Source organism: Mya arenaria, chromosome 8 (genome assembly GCF_026914265.1).
Source record: "Mya arenaria isolate MELC-2E11 chromosome 8, ASM2691426v1".
NCBI classification, from domain to species: Eukaryota; Metazoa; Mollusca; class Bivalvia; order Myida; family Myidae; genus Mya; species Mya arenaria.
Window position 1 is genome coordinate 29,259,220 of NC_069129.1, and position 18,024 is coordinate 29,277,243.

Below are 18,024 nucleotides of genomic sequence, written 5' to 3' on the forward strand. Positions count from 1 at the left end.
AATTTAGTGATTCTGAAGTTGTAGTAAAGCATTCATAAATTCAGAACTATAATAGTCATGGTTTTCAAATTTCAAATTAAAACGAAATACTGAATCGTTTTTTTCTGAATATTTATGTGTTTTCTCATTGAAATTATATCTCACAAACAAATCTCGTTTATCTTTTGAAAATGCACACTCTTAGGCTCGTGTGTGCCCATTGGTATTGTTAGATAACGTTTTATTTATTTTTATTCTCTTTTAGGTGTCCTTTTTTCGAAAAATAAAATACTAATGTCGATGTAATATGAAAGCTTTGAAGACGTTGTCGTTATCGCTGTAATTTAATCAGGATAGCAATATGCATATTGCTACAGTTGTTCGTTTTGACAAATAAAGAATATTTCTTTAATTTCGTTCTAACATCGACAATAAATTCACCAAGCAATCACAGTAAGCAATATATTCACGAGTGGTGAACCCACGAGAAAACATTTAATATCCTGTCATTAGATTTGAAATCATTTTTTTCCTCTTACAAAATTCAACAAATGTTCTGAGTCTTTTTAGCTAAGATTTAAGAAATATATCAACGTTTGAAAATCGCATAAAAAACTAAACAACATGACGTCAGTTCGGTGACGTCATTTCAAGCATTTTAAACCAAGGATAGTGAACGCTTCGATACTTTTATCAAACAAAACGGAAACAAAGAGGTATGTAAGAGCGGTGAAAATATTAAAGAAACATGGTATTTCACCGGAAATCATCAACGAAACTGAGTAATTGTTTAGTGAAAAAACAACGACTATGATTAGATCTATAATGACAAATCTATATGACAAAAAGCGAATACAGAGAAAAAGAAAAGAAAAAAAAGAAAAAAATAACTAATAATCAATTGTCACTAATCACCTGGTTTACTTAAATAACTCCCCATAGAGTTATAGTATTACACTAAGGCGTCGAGCAACAGAATGACTACTTCCAGGCTTTGTGCACCTTATCTATTTCGGCCAATGAGGGGTCACTTGTGATAGTGAAATATCACAAGTACCCACTCCTTGTCCTCAATGCTAAGTATTGGATATAAGTAAACCACAAAGTTTCTCATCTATGATGAAACAATGTCTAACTCCATGTTGAGTAATTTTACACTAAGGCGTCGAGCAACAGAATGACTACTTCCAGGCTTTGTGCACCTTATCTATTTCGGCCAATGAGGGGTCACTTGTTACAGTGAGTGTTACAGTGAGTGTTACAGTGAGTGTTACTATGAGTGGTCAATTATTCCATCCCAATCGTGTTTGTGTTTGGCAATTGCCATATATTTGCTGATATTGCCAATAAACTGAAACTGTTGAGTAGGTTAACAATAAAATTTGAAAAATATATATCACCTGAAAATAGAGATTTTAACAGCAGTATGATGGCTGGTTCAGTTACGTAAACAATATCAAATGTAATTATAACTTAAAACTATTTATTCCGCTGGTACACACGTGCTCCTGTTTGACGTTTTTAGGTGTGAATTGATGTAAACATCAAGAAAAGTGTAAGTTAACCAAATCTGCTATATATTCATGCAATGTTGAGGTAACATTGACATTCTTTGAATGTACCTTGAAATGAAGGTTAGTTTCTCCTTAACATTAATTTACGCAGCAGTGATATTACATGCTCGTAAAATATGTAAAAAAGATAATAAGTTTACAAAAGAACTTGTCAATACGTCAGTTTTATATAACAATTGAAAAACGTCATGTTCATAGGTAACGGATCGTCTTACGTTAAAACATAAGCTGTAATAAACACCGTTTTGTTACGTTTAAACGTTCCTGCTCTTCTAAGGTTGTTAGAATAGGGATGTCGTTGGAAGGGAGGGCTTTCGGACGGGTGGTCGCAAACATTGGTTTCCGCCTAATAACATAAGCTAGCATTGCGGGATAGTAATGAAAGTTGGCTCGTTGGTAGCGTATGCAAAGAGCATTACAGAGATTGCTTTTCATGGGGGTTCAGGTCAAGGTCAAGGTCAGTGTTACTGAAAAAAAAGCATAAAACGATTTCAAACCAATAATTTAAGAAAGATTTGGTGGAAAGTAATGCAATTTGGTGCGTAGGTAGCTCATGAAAAGAGCAAGATTGGAAGTAGTTTTGAGGGTGTTCGGGCCAAGGTCAAGGTTACTGTTGCTAAAAACAGAAAAATGGTTTCCGCGCAATAACGTAAGTTAGAACTGATGATTAATGATGAAGGTTGGTGTAAAGGTAGCTAATGTAAAGAGCTAGCCTGGAATTACTATTGAAGGGGAAGAGGTCAAGGTCAATGTCACTAAAATAGAAAAGCTAGCTTGGAATTGCTTTTGAGGGAATTAGGGTCAAGGTCAATGTAACTAAAATGAAAGATAGTTTCCGTCCAACAACTTTAGTTAGAATCGATGGACTGTGATGAAAGTTTGTGTGTATGTAGCGTACTTGAATAGCTAGCTTGGGATTGCTTTTGAGGGACGTAGGGTCAATGTCAAGGTAACTAAAATGGAAAAATTATTTCCGTCCAACAACTTTAGTTAGAATTGATGGATCGTGATGAAATTTTATGTTTATGTAGCGTATTTAAATAGCTAGCTTGAGATTGTTTTAAGGGAAGTAGGGTCCATGTAAATGTAACTAAAATGGAAGAATGGTTTCTGTACAACATTGTTTTAGAATTGATGGATAGTGGTTGAAACTGATGTGTTAGTAGTTGATGTGAAGAGCTAGTTTGGGGTTGCTTTTGTGAGAAGGGGGGAGTCAAGGTCACTGTAACTTATATAAGTAAAATATATTGTTTCCGTCCAAGTACTTCAGGCTGCTATTTTTTCCTACCTCATTCAAGAAATTAATCGGCTATAATTTCTGATTGTCCATATTACAAATTATTTCAATTCGTTCTATCAAGTATACATAAGCAAAAACGGTTGATGTTTCGATGAACGTTCACGCAAACATACGCCGTGTGTTTTTTCTTTCAATCAATAAGTAGACATTTCTTGTTACGCTCTGATATTCATATGCACAGCTTCTTTAAAGGTTTCCTGAATTTAAAAGAAAATTACGCATTTAGATTAGACGAACATTAAGCTCTGGCTATTTACTATAGTCGCCAAATTAGGAAATGTCGGCCTCATATTATTTCTGGAAATAGACATTCAGACACAGGGACAATTGATAAATTGGTCGCTTACGAGCTGGAAGAAGCCTTATCTTCGTACTTTTACAACAGATAGTTTTTTTTGTTTGATTGACTTTCAGACTCTTTATTTTAGAATATAGCTGACCGAATGTACTTACTCTTGGGGGGGGGGGGGGATGACGTTGCACTTTAATGTCAATAATCAATCTTCCGAACGCTTGGTTATTGCAAGCGCAAAGACGAATTTATAAACCTATATATATCAAGAGAGAGAGAGATAGAAAGAGTGCGAGAGAAAGAGAGGGAGAGAGAGAGGGTGCGAGAGAGAGAGAGTGTGTGTTCGAGAGAGAGAGACCATGCAGTAAGCCATTTGGGACCATGTTGGAGAATTATTTATTTTTTTCGTCTATATATGACTCCCATATCGAAAAGATGCCAAGTAGGCGGAGCTTTACCGTGATATAAGTAGCGTGCGGATAAATTACAACGTTCTTCACTTACACGAATGCTAGTTATTGAACGTTGCCCTATACAATAAGGTACAAACATGGTACAAACAGTACCTTCACCCGGAACCCTTATGATTGAAACTTTTAATCTCGCGCTACAACCTCGTGTATAGTTTCAAGAGCACGGTAAGCGGGTGCAGTAATTATTGCTTGAAGTGTGTGAAACTATTTGTAGAAGCTTTCACAAGTTAGCTTCAAATCCTGGATTCTAAATTTAATAGCACAGAAATAAATACAAATACAAATAAAACACAATATGCAAGGAGTTGAAAAAACAAATACAAGTCAAGCAAACACATTTAAATCGATGTTTTATAGCCGTTCCCGCAAAATAAACGGGAAATTTGAAAACTGTAGCAGGTAACCATTAACAATTAACATTTACTTGTGTGTCGAATTTTAAGCAGGATATAATAACGAATTGAAAATAGGAAGAGAAGGTTTTATATTGATCTTGTATCAAAATAAATACAAACTAGTATATATGTGTAGCACATTCTGTCTACTTTGCATTGTTCTACAAAATTCCTTCAAGTTGAAAGTTTGCCCAAGAACTATGGAGGCTATTCGTTGCCAAAAGTCCAGACGTGTAATTCCCACAATGTGCTTCTTAATCGTACTAAATATATCTTACATTTGTCAATGTAGACGTGCTACAGTACTGTTAAGACCAAACTTGACAGAACGTGAACTTCTTGTTCACTATCAGTTCACCATCAGTGCACTTCGTAGTGCACTAGGGTAAGACAAGCGGAAGACCAGGGAAAGACTAAATGCAGACAAGGGGCTGACCAGATAAGGCTTCTTCAGTCTATAATAAAAGCCATCTTTAGAGTGAAACTTAGGATGATGGGTGTACTTTAAACAGATGTTTTAATGTTAATTAATTTATAGAGAATACTTATAATCCATTTTGACCTTTCATGTAACTGATATAGATTTATTAAGATAAAAAAAACTGATGTTGTTTTATAAAAAAAGAAATTGCCAAACAAAGATATTTAAATGGTTTTTTTTTTGTTTTCTTTATTAATATGCATTGCATTATTTTGATATTAATTGATAGGTATAATGATATAACTTTGGTTCTGGGTTAAGGGGTTTCATCTTCAAACACTTATCGAACGTAACGATGAAATGAATTCATAAGCGTTTATTTTAACTATAACAATGAGTTTCACAAGGTGATAATTACAAGTTGTTCGTTATTTAAAATAGTTAATCATCAAGGTTCATACCTTATTGTTCCAAGCTCAAACTGTGAGATTGTTGTGCCATTGTTGATTCATTCAAAGGTTATATAAACCAAGATTTTCTTCCATCTATTCTAAAACTTTCAATTTTATGTTTATTTTTGTTTAACAAATGTATTATGATTAAAGGTAACAGCCAAACAGCATCATTATCAAATAAGTACACCATTAATTATTATAGTATATTTTCTAAATTGTACCCAGATTTATTAATTGCATTTCTAATTTGAAACACAGAATAGATAAACATATATTTTAGAGGTTTTGTATAATTGGTTCTGCTGCTTCATTATTAAATGAAATAATATCCATTAAAGGCTACCCTAAGCTTTCTTTAAGCCCCCCCCCCCCCCGTAGTACACAATTCTGTGTTTGATCTTTATCTTTATTGCCTCCTGCTGTCTTTTAAATCTCAGATCTGTCAGTGTTTGACTTACAGTTTCATTTTGATAACTTTTTAAATCATATTAAAAGCATTATAACAATGCTTTAGAGTAAGAATTAGAGTAATGTTAGATATTATTAATAATATCCCATTTATATGATTTATATCATACAACATAAATGTAATGTTACTTTATTTGTTTATTATTTACTTCTCATCAGTCAAATTAATACATTGGCCATGCATATATTGTTTATGCAAGAATTGGTTGTGTATTAATAAGACAATGCTATTTTCTACTCTAAATGGTGTCACCTCCAAATGGCCCCGAGCCAATACACAAATACACAGGAAATTGGCCTCTGCATTGACATTAGTGCAATAAACAAGGGATACACAGCAGAGAATTAACATGACAATCTTCTTAAAACTAGGCAACTCAATATATATTTTTTACGAATTTGGTTTTAGAGAAGAGATGTTAACAAATATGTTTTTATAAAAGATGGAAATTTAAAATTGTTTATATTAATTATATTTTGCAACTGCATTATAAAATAAAAATACTATTTCTTTAGGACACTTTTCATCATTTGTTAATCAAATTGTTAAGAGTAGAGATATTTAATATCAACCATGCATATCATGTATTTTAACATCAAATAGCAAGTTTATTAGAACTCATATTCCTTGTAATGCCTGGTTAATGGTTGGATGCATAGGATAATTCCCTTTTTGCCATTTATAAGTTATCACAGCAGGGTTCCTGATACTTCCTGTGAATTGTTTATTGCCTCGACTTATTGGGGCTAACATTGTTACAATGGGTAATCTCATTACAAAAGTATGAATAAGGGCCATTTGGTAGGATAATTCCCGTTTATGCTCTTTTTATAGATAAAGATAAATAGATACATTCAGTATCAAATGCTCAAACTAGGCTTTTAAGATGTTTATTTATGAAAAGTAATGAAATTAATCGTGAATATAGTTAGTAACATCTATACAGGAAAGTTACAGACAATTGCAATATCATCTAGATTAGTATTTATAAACTTTTTGATGAAGTTATAATGTAATGCATATATGAAAAATCTGTTTCTGAAGAAATAGCCTGAGCTTCTATTTTTAAATCTAATTAAGGCGAGGTATTTTTTTCAACACTGCATGCATTTATTTTCTTTTAAATTACCTTTTTTATCATAAACTTTGGTTTGCATTCACTGTTTGAATATATTATATCGCTGTTCACTTATATACTTAGGATTCAGAATTATTATTTTGTAATCACTAAATGACTTTAATTAAATGTCTGAATTACAAAAAAAATGTTTGGATGTTACAATAGTAGCACAATTATATTGATAACACCCCTATTTTCAAATATTGGCATACAAAGAATTTTATTGGATTTATTTAAGAAATGTTTTATTCTTAATTCACCGACATAAGAATTAAAAAATTGACAAATATGATCAGTAAATGATGGGTAGAAAGCCCTTGGCTTTAGTTACTGGCCCATTTAATGATGATTATCATAAAGTCATCAATAAATGCAGTATACTAAAATGTTTTATCACAAGTTAAACAATGATCTGCTAGAGGAAATGATCTTATCAGTAAAATTAAATCAATATCGTAAGGCCAATATGAGTGGACCAGGAAAATCAATACTAGCTTATCAACTAATGTAGACTATAGACTACATTAGTTTATCCATAGTGCACAAATTGTTCACTTCTAGTGCACTCCTAGTGAACAAGAGTGTAAAGTTTGGTCTTAACAGTACTGTATTTGTTGTTTCTATTCGTCAGTTGTTCCGTATTGATTTGTCATTTGTCATTATAGTAGTCAAAATGTATATTTGTCAGATCGACCCTGTATAAACTCACTAAAACATAGATCGTATAACTTGCCTTTAACAATATGATGATGTAATTTAGAAAGCCGAATCATGCATATGTAAAACTGCAATCCTACAGTCGACATTCGCATTCGTAAAATGAACATTTGCAGTCCAACAAGTCCAGGTTTACAAAAGTCAATTGACAAGTTCAGAATTACAAGGATAGACGATTTCGCCTATACCTTAAATGGTAAATGTCACCGAAAGAAACGAAGGTGAATGGGCGGAGCTAACGAATCAGATTTTCTTTCGTTTATTTCCGTCGAATCTAGCAAGGGAGATAACATCTTCGCCTACCTCCTGTAAATTCCCGGTTGTAAGTCCGAGTACTCTCTCTTATTTCACAATAAAAACTAAAATTAACTTCATCTTTTATTTAATTTTGACGATCTATGTTCCTAAATGGGTTTTAAATCACCATATTATTTAGTCAATTGCAGTTGGGTGTATCTGAGCTGGGCTCACGGACCCAGATTTATACTGCCACTGTCAGGGTTTTTTTACTTATATACCCAAGCAGGCAAAAATTGTTCATTTATTTTATTTACAAGTGGACCATGGGCGGGTCGTTCAGTGGGGGGGGGTGAGCTGTAGGGCCTGTGCCCCCCCCCCCCAGTTGGCCCGCAAGTAAACTTAAAGGTTATTTTTTTGTCAATATTTCTCAGAAAAAGTATTTAATTACGCCATAATGCACCAATTCAGACTAAAAATATTTGATATATTCTAGGGGGAGTACCCCTTAACCCCACTTCCCACAGTTTAAACATATTATTGTCATGCCCACTCGAGGGATCATGTCCAAAAATTTGTGCCCTTAAGTAACGCCCCTCAAACGCAAGTCCCTGTTCAAAACCTGCTCCAGCAAACCCACGAAACTTTTGATGGACATCATAATGATATCCACCTAGTTTTGTCTGATGTTATACATTTACTATCTTAATAAGCATGTTTGGTGTAAACGTGTAATTTCAATACATCATTGAAACAAAATATCCATGTGGATGGAAGAACAGCCCTCTAACCCACGTGTGTCCCCCAGTTATGAATTACGGGATCTGCCACTGTGAACAATAACAATCAAGTGGGGGATTTCAAGAACATGAAAAAATAGATATCGTGAGTCTTAGATTAGAAAAACAAACGTGCGAGTTTTCCCCTCCAAAAGGGCTAGGTCCGCTTCACCTAAATGTGAAAAAAGCCCTGACTGTTGAGTGTGGGTGGGGTATAAAAGCTAGCAGCAAGTAATAATTGTTTATTAGCAATAAATTGACTTCATCATTAAAATACTTTATTAATTACCTATAAAATAATATTCGTTACAGTATAATGTACGAGTTATACGAAGTTGTAATCTTAGTGTATTTTATCCATACAGTTCCAGCTACCAGGTAAGAAACCTCTGGGGCATCTTAGTGAATAATTTCCACTTAATGAAAATTTAGATTTTTTTCTTCGTAAATTTTAAATTATCTAGTATTACTTGCAATCTTAATCATTGCAAAAATGCAAGAAAGTGTCCTCTAATGGTTGAATTTAAAATAGTGTTTATAGTAATTTAAAGCTGCACTCTCACAGATTGACAGTTTTGACAACCTTTTTTTGTCCCAGACTCGGCTGATTTTGGCAGCAATGCTTTCTATACAAATAATAAGATTACTCACAATAAAACAGATCTAAATTGTTTGGAAAACTGCCGGCATTTTTCATTTTTCTTAAAACGTTACTGTAGTATCACTTTTAGCCATAAAACATCAATTTGCGAACGTAAAACTGAAAAACTGTATCTGATCTTTTGTCAGCAGTCTTATACCACTGGTATCCAGACATTTACGCAAAAATTGGCTAATTCCAAAACAAAAAATAAAAATAGTTGTCAACACGGCCAATCTGTGAGAGTGCAGCTTTAAAAGAAAAATAAGACAATGGGACTTTTCATTTATGAAGTATAATTTAATGCTAATGGCTTACATTTTGTTGTGTTTGAGTCAAGTATCATTTTGCATACATCTCATTTCATGTCATATGTGCGTATCAATTACTATTATATAGACAAAAACATGTTGTAATATCATATATTATTTTATTCGACATGAAATAATTTATAATCCATCCTGTTTCCAAATCATAGTCCATAGTGTCATAATATAGATGATTCGTAATGTCCATAATAAGGTTCGCAATGTCCATGGTTCAAAGTATCCATATTTGGTTTAAATAGAGCCGAGTGATAGCGGAAATTTCCGAAAGACGTAAGGAGGAGTTAAGATAAGGTTAAGGCGGAGTTAAGACATGGTTAAGGCGGAGCTATCTATAAATAAAATTAAATTCATCTCATGTTCAACTGCGAATGAAAAGTTACCACCATACAATGTATTTTGTAGAACATTTTTTTACATCGGTTGTGTCCCGTGGTGACCCATATGAGAAACCCCTTTGAATTCTATAAGTATCTATCATGTGTTTCCGGTACGGATAGAAAATCCGACCCGAGTGCACGCCCGTAAGCTGGTAACGAGGCTTGCCGAGTTACAAGCCACGCAGCGTGCCCGAGGGTCGGATTTTTCGATCCGGACTGGAAAAACATGATTGATATTTTTTTGGCATATCTAAAATTATGAATTTGTGTAAAAATTAACGTAGAAATTGCACTTTTGTAAATTTCACCAAAAGGCGCGTGCGACGTTGTGTACTGACGATATAAAGCGCAGTAATTTTAAATCACTCTAAAACTCGCATTTTTACGATTATTTATTTTCAAATTTAATTTAAAGTCTTGCATATTTGATTTCGCTTTATTGAAATGGCATAATTTACTTTTCATAACCCATACAATAAAAGTAATAAGAAGTGGCGCGTTGTTGCGCGTGACTCATCTTACATGGGGGCTGTAAGACGGGTTTTACCAGCACTGGTCACATGACCGAAAACATACGTCCGGTATGCAAGAAAAATGATTCCTCACCCTGCATTTGGTTCCTTTGAAATAACACAACCTCCGTGTTGTGAACGCCAGTCCGCTTTGCCTAGGTAACCAGTCTGAAACTGGTGGAACGGACATTTAGTAGTTTCTTTCTTTTTTTTGAAATGTAGTCACTTCAATAGATTTATGTGTATATTCTGCTCGAGGATTTGCATAATATGATCCGCTATTTGTTTAATGCGAATTTTCCGGAAGCGTTTTAAAATGGATAACGTAAAACCAACATGTGTAGACAATTTGACATTTCTAAGCGAAAGTAAGAAAGCAAGCATCAAAGGCCTTGAATGTCCACAGAAACAACAGGGCAAGTCTATGGCGGTATCATGGCATGTCGGAAATACTTTGTGGTCAAGACATTGGCCGTTAGACAACGCCACGAGCAGTAATATGCGTACATTTGATCAAACACCTGTAACAAAGCGTAACCATGCAAATACGTTTAAATGTTACTTTAACATAGGCAGTCGATATTTCCTCAAAAACACTCACATAAACAAATTCAAATCAATTAGGCCTTTATTCAGAGTTCCTACCATTCGGGCATGGTCAAGGAAAAAAACACAAGTATGTCAGTCCAAATAAACTAAAACTAAACTGGTAACATACGGCTTTAAAAAAAATGTAAATGTATTCATTTTTAAGACTTATTTTTCTCAAGACGTTAAATCCGTTTCCGAGGCATGCTAAAACATTTGAACTCCTATCGCGCTTCCTGAGATAAACGCATTTTTTAAAAATCAAATTCACATTCCACAGCTGAATGTATATAACGGGCAATTGATTTGGAAGTGTAAGTTTTCCGCGTCTTTGTTTAAATTTTGCAAATTATAAGTGTAACCATTGAATATTTAAAGTGACACTCGTATTCAAAATTAGTACATACACATGTAAACAAACATAATTCATGAGTTTTTACTACTTACTAATATTAATTACTGATAACAAGATTGTAACCGTGTATTTAATAGCTGAAAACGCAAAAAAATAAATAAATGATTGGTGAATGCTAAAAGATTTACTGTGATCTTCTATCGTTTCATAAGGTAGAAATACCGTGTTTTCTGCAGATTTCTTTCAAATTAAACTTGGTATCCTTCATAAGAACCATTGTTTTCGACATTTATTTATTCTTTTTGATAAATGGAAACAATCGTTTTAATTGTGGTAAATCTTATTTGGGAGTTAGAGTGAATCTTTAAGAATTGCGTTCGGTGTATGAACTTACTAACCGTTTAATGATGAAATGTTGTCTTCAACTGATGAACCTCAATCATGGCAGTATTAAAACCTTGAACTCTGAAGACAAATTTGTTTAGGACACTAGCCATTGTGTTGTTGCAATAAGCCTGAATCACAAAACAAAAGCTTCTTTCCTATAAAATTAGCTGAAGTGTTTTTACCGAAAAACCTGAATCACAAAACGACAGACGTAAAGCTAATTTCCTGTACAATCAGTCTTAGGCTTGTGCCGAAAAACCTGATTCTCAAAACGACGGACTGAAAAGTAATTTCCTGCATAACTTATGCCGAGAATACTGGAGACAAAGCTTTTACATTTTGGACACTTCAAAGACATAGCTAGACCTTGTTCTTTTCAAACCCCTATTCACCGGTTTTCGAAAGTATTGAAACCCCTACCGGAGGCGGTTTCATCTGTTCGTTCCTTCCGAAAACTAGTTTACTTTGAAACCAACATGGCGGAAAGTGATCAACCACGTTTGTTAAAACTCAATCCTTTGTTAACAATGCCTTACAATGGGCAAATGAGCTAAATGATAAAGGTTATATTTATAATTAGAAATAATGGCTACATGCAGTAGCTCCGCCATGTTGTTTAATCTGTACACAAAACCATGCATTTGTTACAAGCCAAGTTCGAAATTGCTGAAACCATTGACACCAAAACTGAAACTGGTTTGGTATCAACAAAAACGCCCTTACTTGGATGTTTACATCGGTTGTGATCCGTGGTGACCAATGTGAGAACCCCTGTTAAGTCACGTGATTCCTCACCCTGATATGATTACAAAGCGCATATAAAACATGTGCAAAGAGTGATCAAGATAAAAATCAAATGCTAAAACTTGTGTTACTTCTTTATAAACAATATAAATAGCATTCATGAATAAATAAAAAAAATAATGTATAATTATTCAATATAATGATTCATAGTATAAACATAATTTTTTGAATATTTTAATAAAGTAGCATAACGCATTCCATATTTCATACGATTAAATACACACTATTGAAACAAATAACGGATTCTCCGGGGGGGGGGGGGTACCCCCTCCTCTTAAATCGGAGAAAAAGAAAAATAATAGATATGCTACGAGTGCATCTTTTCGGACTAGAAAATGTTAAAATTTTCTTAGGGGAATATCCACAAAGCCCCCCTGACAAGATTTTGTTTCAGTTCTGAGGGACGGTCAAATGACAAAAGGTTGTTCCCTTTGTTGCGCCCCTCTAAAAGCAATTCATGGAACTGCCCCTGGTAACCAAAATCATTTATGAATCCACAAGGAACAAAGCCAAAAGCTCACCAATCAAGAGACACAACGATTCGTGAGAACAAACATTAAAAGAATTAAAAAATATCGTCAATACTAACCACACCAACGCCTACCTTCATATCGACTTGGTTGTTGTGCCACATGGTGGCTGTTCCTCGTACATGTTAAACCACAAGACTGGAGTTGTGACAGAATCAACTGAAATAAAAACCATTCCTTATCCCCTAGATTTCTGAACTTCTCCTGGAAATATTAAATTTACGACAGCGGTGGCAACAAGTACGTGAACTACTGTAAGAACAGTCTGTTTTACTTTTACACACAAAGGATCATTCGGAACTCCTCGGCCATTTTCCATCGAAAGGATGTATGCCGGTGAATCAGTAAAAGTAGTTCGTTAAAAAATGAATTATATTATTAATTAATTGTAGTGTGTTAACGTGTATTGTGTATCACAGTCTAAATTGATTGCAATTGGAGTGTATTATTGCATAAATAATTATGATTCCCAAGAGAAAAGTCAGTAAGTTAAACTGCTAATTGAGTTTACTACGCGATCTACTTGCAGCGTAGTTAAATGTCAAGATTTCTGACATTGTTAACCTTCCATATACATCCGAGGTTATTTACGATGGAAAATGGCCAAGGAATTCCGCATGACAAAGGATCTCGTATACAAGGAAATGTAATCGAACTCAAACTTAGGAGTAAGTGCGTGCTGAGTAATCTACCTTTAAATATTCCTTTTGTTCTCATTTATCTTTTTATGATATTAATATTTATATAATGCTAATAAATTATAATAAGCGTTGTTATATAAGTTTAAATAAGGCAAAGTAGTTTGAAAAATCTCATAGTTAACGATAATATTAATTGAGTGAGAAACGCGAAGGAAAATACCGTAAATCAATTCATTTATCGAACAGCTTCAAGTTCTTGCTTGAAATTAAAGTAATAAATATAAAGTCATAATATATGATACTTTTTGCTTAGAACATTTTCTTAAGGCCAACACGATGGTTTACACCTGGGCTTGCACGCGACACATCGCCTTTATAACCGAGTTCAACTTAATCAACACATGCGAATGACAAACTAACAGACCGGACACGACATTCCTTAAATGAATTGCGGGGTTGATGTCATTATCGGGGTATGAACTCAATTGGGTTGGTCAATGTGTGTGGAGTCCGACTCCATGCGTACTTTGACCAACCCAATTGCGTTCATATCCCCGATAATGACATCAACCCCGCAATTCATTCCTTATATTTACCCCAAAAGTTCATTATTTCATTCAAGAATTGTTAAAAAAAATACTTCATTTCATTTAAGAAAACCTTTCAGATATCCGTTCTTACCCTTTCTGTAAATAGAACGACCCGACTGTAACCGTAAACATTTTTTCAAATGACGTCATAATAACGCGGGAAAAGATCAACCACTTGAAATCACTTTAAAACGTAAAATTGAAACACTTATAGCAACAGGACATTTAAAATATAATAAATTAACACTTTTAAAAATGTTGATTTATGTTTTACGGGACCTGCTGACACAATACAAACAATATCAAGATCAATAGTTTTCATGTATATTGTTATGCGATGAATTGCGATCCGAACATATCCGAAGATGTTGCGTTCATCGATTGATGAACGCAATTGCCGAAGGCAGTTCATTTAAGGAATGAAAGTCGAGGTGTAAATATTAAGTGTTAACCTATATTGTGTCCCTTTAAGATAAACCTCAAAACATGGGGATGGACAGATTGATGAATAGCCGCATCATATTCAACGTTCGGAACTCCTCGGCCATTTTTATCGAAAACAACCTCTGTTGTATGCCGGTACATGAAGAAGTTCGTACATTTTTCAATTATATCATTAATTCAATGTAGTGTTTTAGAGTTGTATTTATGGATCGAATTTAAACTGATTGCCAGAGAATTGTATTGTTGCAAACATAATTAAGATTTCCAAGAGTTAAGTCAAAAAGTTTAACTGATTTAGCTCGCTAACAACCCCCAATAACGGATCGAAAACACTTATTTTATGCAATAATACGCGTTTACACACCGAAGTCGACGAAATAACGGACGTCGAAACCGCGTCCTATCATAATTTCCCATATATAACTGTGGCGTTAGTCTTTAAGACTCGTGAGGTGGTAGTTTTCCTAAAGACTTGTAAGGTGGCGATATTCCGTAAGTCCTGTTAGGTGGCAATTTACCTTAAGACTCGTTAGGTGGCACTTTACCTAAAGACTCGTAAGGTGGTGTTATTTCTTAAGATTCGTTCGATTGCTCTAATCCTAAAGGCTCGTTAGGTGGTGTTATTTCTTAAGTTTCGTTCGATTGCGCTATTCCTAAAGACTCGTTAGGTGGTGACATTCCTTTAGACTCATTAGGTGACGTTATTCCTTTAGACTCGTTAAGTGGTGTTATTCCTTTATACTCGTTAGTTGGCGTTATTCCTTAAGACTCGTTAGTTGGAGTTATTCCTTAAGACTCGTTAGTTGGCGTTATTCCTTAAGACTCGTTAGTTGGCGTTATTCCTTAAGACTCGTTAGGTGGTGTTATTCCTGAAGACTCGTTAGATGACGTTATTACTTAAGACTCGTTAGTTGGCGTTATTCCTTTAGACTCGTTAGGTGGCGTTATTCCTTAAGACTCGTTAAGTGGCGTTATTCCTTAACACTCGTTACGTGGCGTTATTCCTTAAGACTCGTTAGGTGGTGTTATTCCTTAAGATTCGTAAGGTGGCGTTATTCCTCAAGACTCGTTAGATGACGTTATTCCTTAAGACTCGTTAGATGGTGTTATTCCTTAAGACTCGTAAGGTGGCGTTATTCCTCAAGACTCGTTAGATGACGTTATTCCTTAAGACTCGTTAGGTTGGGTTATTCTTTAAGACTCGTTAAGTGGCGTTATTCCTTAAGACTCGTTAGGTGGTGTTATTCCTTAAGTCTCGTTAGGTGGCCTTATTTCTTAAGACTTGTAAGGTGGCGTTATTCCTCAAGACTCGTTAGATGACGTTATTCCTTAAGACTCGTTTGGTGGCGTTATTCTTTAAGACTCATTATGTGGTGTTATTCCTTAAGAATCGTTAGGTAGCGGTATTCCTTAAGACTCGTTAGGTGGCGTTATTCCTTAAGAATCAATAGGTGGCGTTTTCCTTAAGACTCGTTGGGTGGCGTGATGTCTTTAGACACAATAGGTGGCGTTTTCCTTAAGACCCGTTGGGTGGCGTTTTCCTTAAGACCCGTTAGGTGGTGTTTTTATTCCGACTCGTTAGGTGGCGTTATTCCTTAAGACACAATAGGTGGCGTTTTCCTTAAGACCCATTGGGTGGCGTTATTCCTTACGACACAATAGGTGGCGCTTTCCTAAAGACTCGTTGGGTGGCGTTATTCCTTAAGACTCAATAGGATACGTATTCCTTAAGACTCGTCGGGTGGCACTATTCCTTTAGACTCAATAAGTGGCGTTTTCCTTAAGACTCGTTAGGTAGCGTTTTTCTCAAGACTCGTTAGGAGCACTCTTCCATAAGACTCAATAAGTGGCGTTTTCCTAAAGACTCCTTGAGTGGCACTATTCCTTAAGACTCGTTAGGTGGCGCTTTTCCTTAAGACTCGTTAGGCGGCGCTTTTCCTTCAGACTCGTTTGGTGGCCTTATATTTTAAGACACGTTAGGTGGCGCTATTCCTCAGACTCGTTAGGTGGCGCTATCCCTTAGGACTCGTTAGATTTCTAAAGAGTCGTTAGGTGGCGCTATTCCTTAAGAGTCGTTAGGTGGCGCTTTTTCTTAAGAGTCGTTAGGTGGCGTTATTTCTTAAGACTCATTATGTGGCGCTATCCCTTAAGACTCGTTTCATTTCTTAAAACTCGTCAGGTGGCGCTATTCCTTAAGAGTCGTTAGGTGGCGTTATTTCTTAAGTGTCGTTAGGTGGCGCTATTCCTTAAGAGTCGTTAGGTGGCACTATTCCTCAGACTCGTTAGGTGGCGCTATCCCTTAGGACTCGTTAGATTTCTTAAGAGTCGTTAGGTGGCGTTATTTCTTAAGACTCGTTTCATTTCTTAAGAGTCGTTAGATGGCGCTATTCCTTAAGAGTCGTTAGGTGGCGCTATTTCTTAAGAGTCGTTAGGTGGCGTTTTTTCTTAAGACTCGTTAGGTGGCGCTATCCCTTAAGACTCGTTTCATTTCTTAAGACTCGTTAGGTGGCGCTATTCCTTAAGAGTCGTTAGGTGGCGCTTTTCATTAAGAGTCGCTAGGTGGCGCTATTCCTTAAGAGTCGTTAGGTGGCGCTATTCCTTAAGAGTCGTTAGGTGGCGCTATTCCTTAAGAGTCGTTAGGTGGCGTTATTTCTTAAGACTCGTTAGGTGGCGCTATTCCTTAAGACTCGTTTCATTTCTAAAGAGTCGTTAGGTGGCGCTATTCCTTAAGAGTCGTTAGGGGGCGCTATTTCCTAAGAGTCGTTAGGTGTCGTTATTTCTTAAGACTCGTTAGGTGGCGCTATCCCTTAAGACCCGTTTCATTTCTTAAGACTCGTTAGGTGGCGCTATTCCTTAAGAGTCGTTAGGTGGCGCTATTCCTTAAGAGTCGTTAGGTGACGCTATTCCTTAAGAGTCGTTAGGTGCGCTATTCCTTAAGAGTCGTTAGGTGGCGCTATTCCACAGACTCGTTAGGTGGCGCTTTCCCTTCGGACTCGTTAGATTTCTTAAGAGTCGTTAGGTGGTGCTTTCCCTTAAGACTCGTTTCATTCCTTAAGAGTCGCTAGGTGGCGCTATTCCTTAATTGTCGTTAGGTGGCGTTATTCCTTATGACTCGTTATGTCACACTCTTTCTGAAGACTCATTAGGTGGCATATTCCTAAGACGTTAGGTGACGTTGTTACTGGTACTTTCTTCACTACTGGACGTTCTATGTCATACTTAAAACATTCTCAGCAAATCTGAGACTGCTTTTATTGGGGGGGGGGGGGGGGGGGTTACCGTCCACGGGATCTCTCTTCCATAATTTACTTACTTATTCAAATGTTCGTCTTTGAACTAAACTTAGAATAGATAAGGACTATTTCACTTCTTAAGATACATTTGGTTTGACATGTCGAAGTCTTTGGGACCGCGAAAAATACTTCGAGATAATAAACATTCGATATAACCGAAATACGAACATGTCTTACTTAAGCCAAAGTATTAGAAAAAAAATTCGGCATAACGGGAACAGCGAGATAACAAAGCTTGACATAGTGAGTTTTGACTGTGACATAAAACTCATAGATAGAAACTACTTCCAAGGCCCTGGTTCATTAAAAAGCCGCAAGAACCA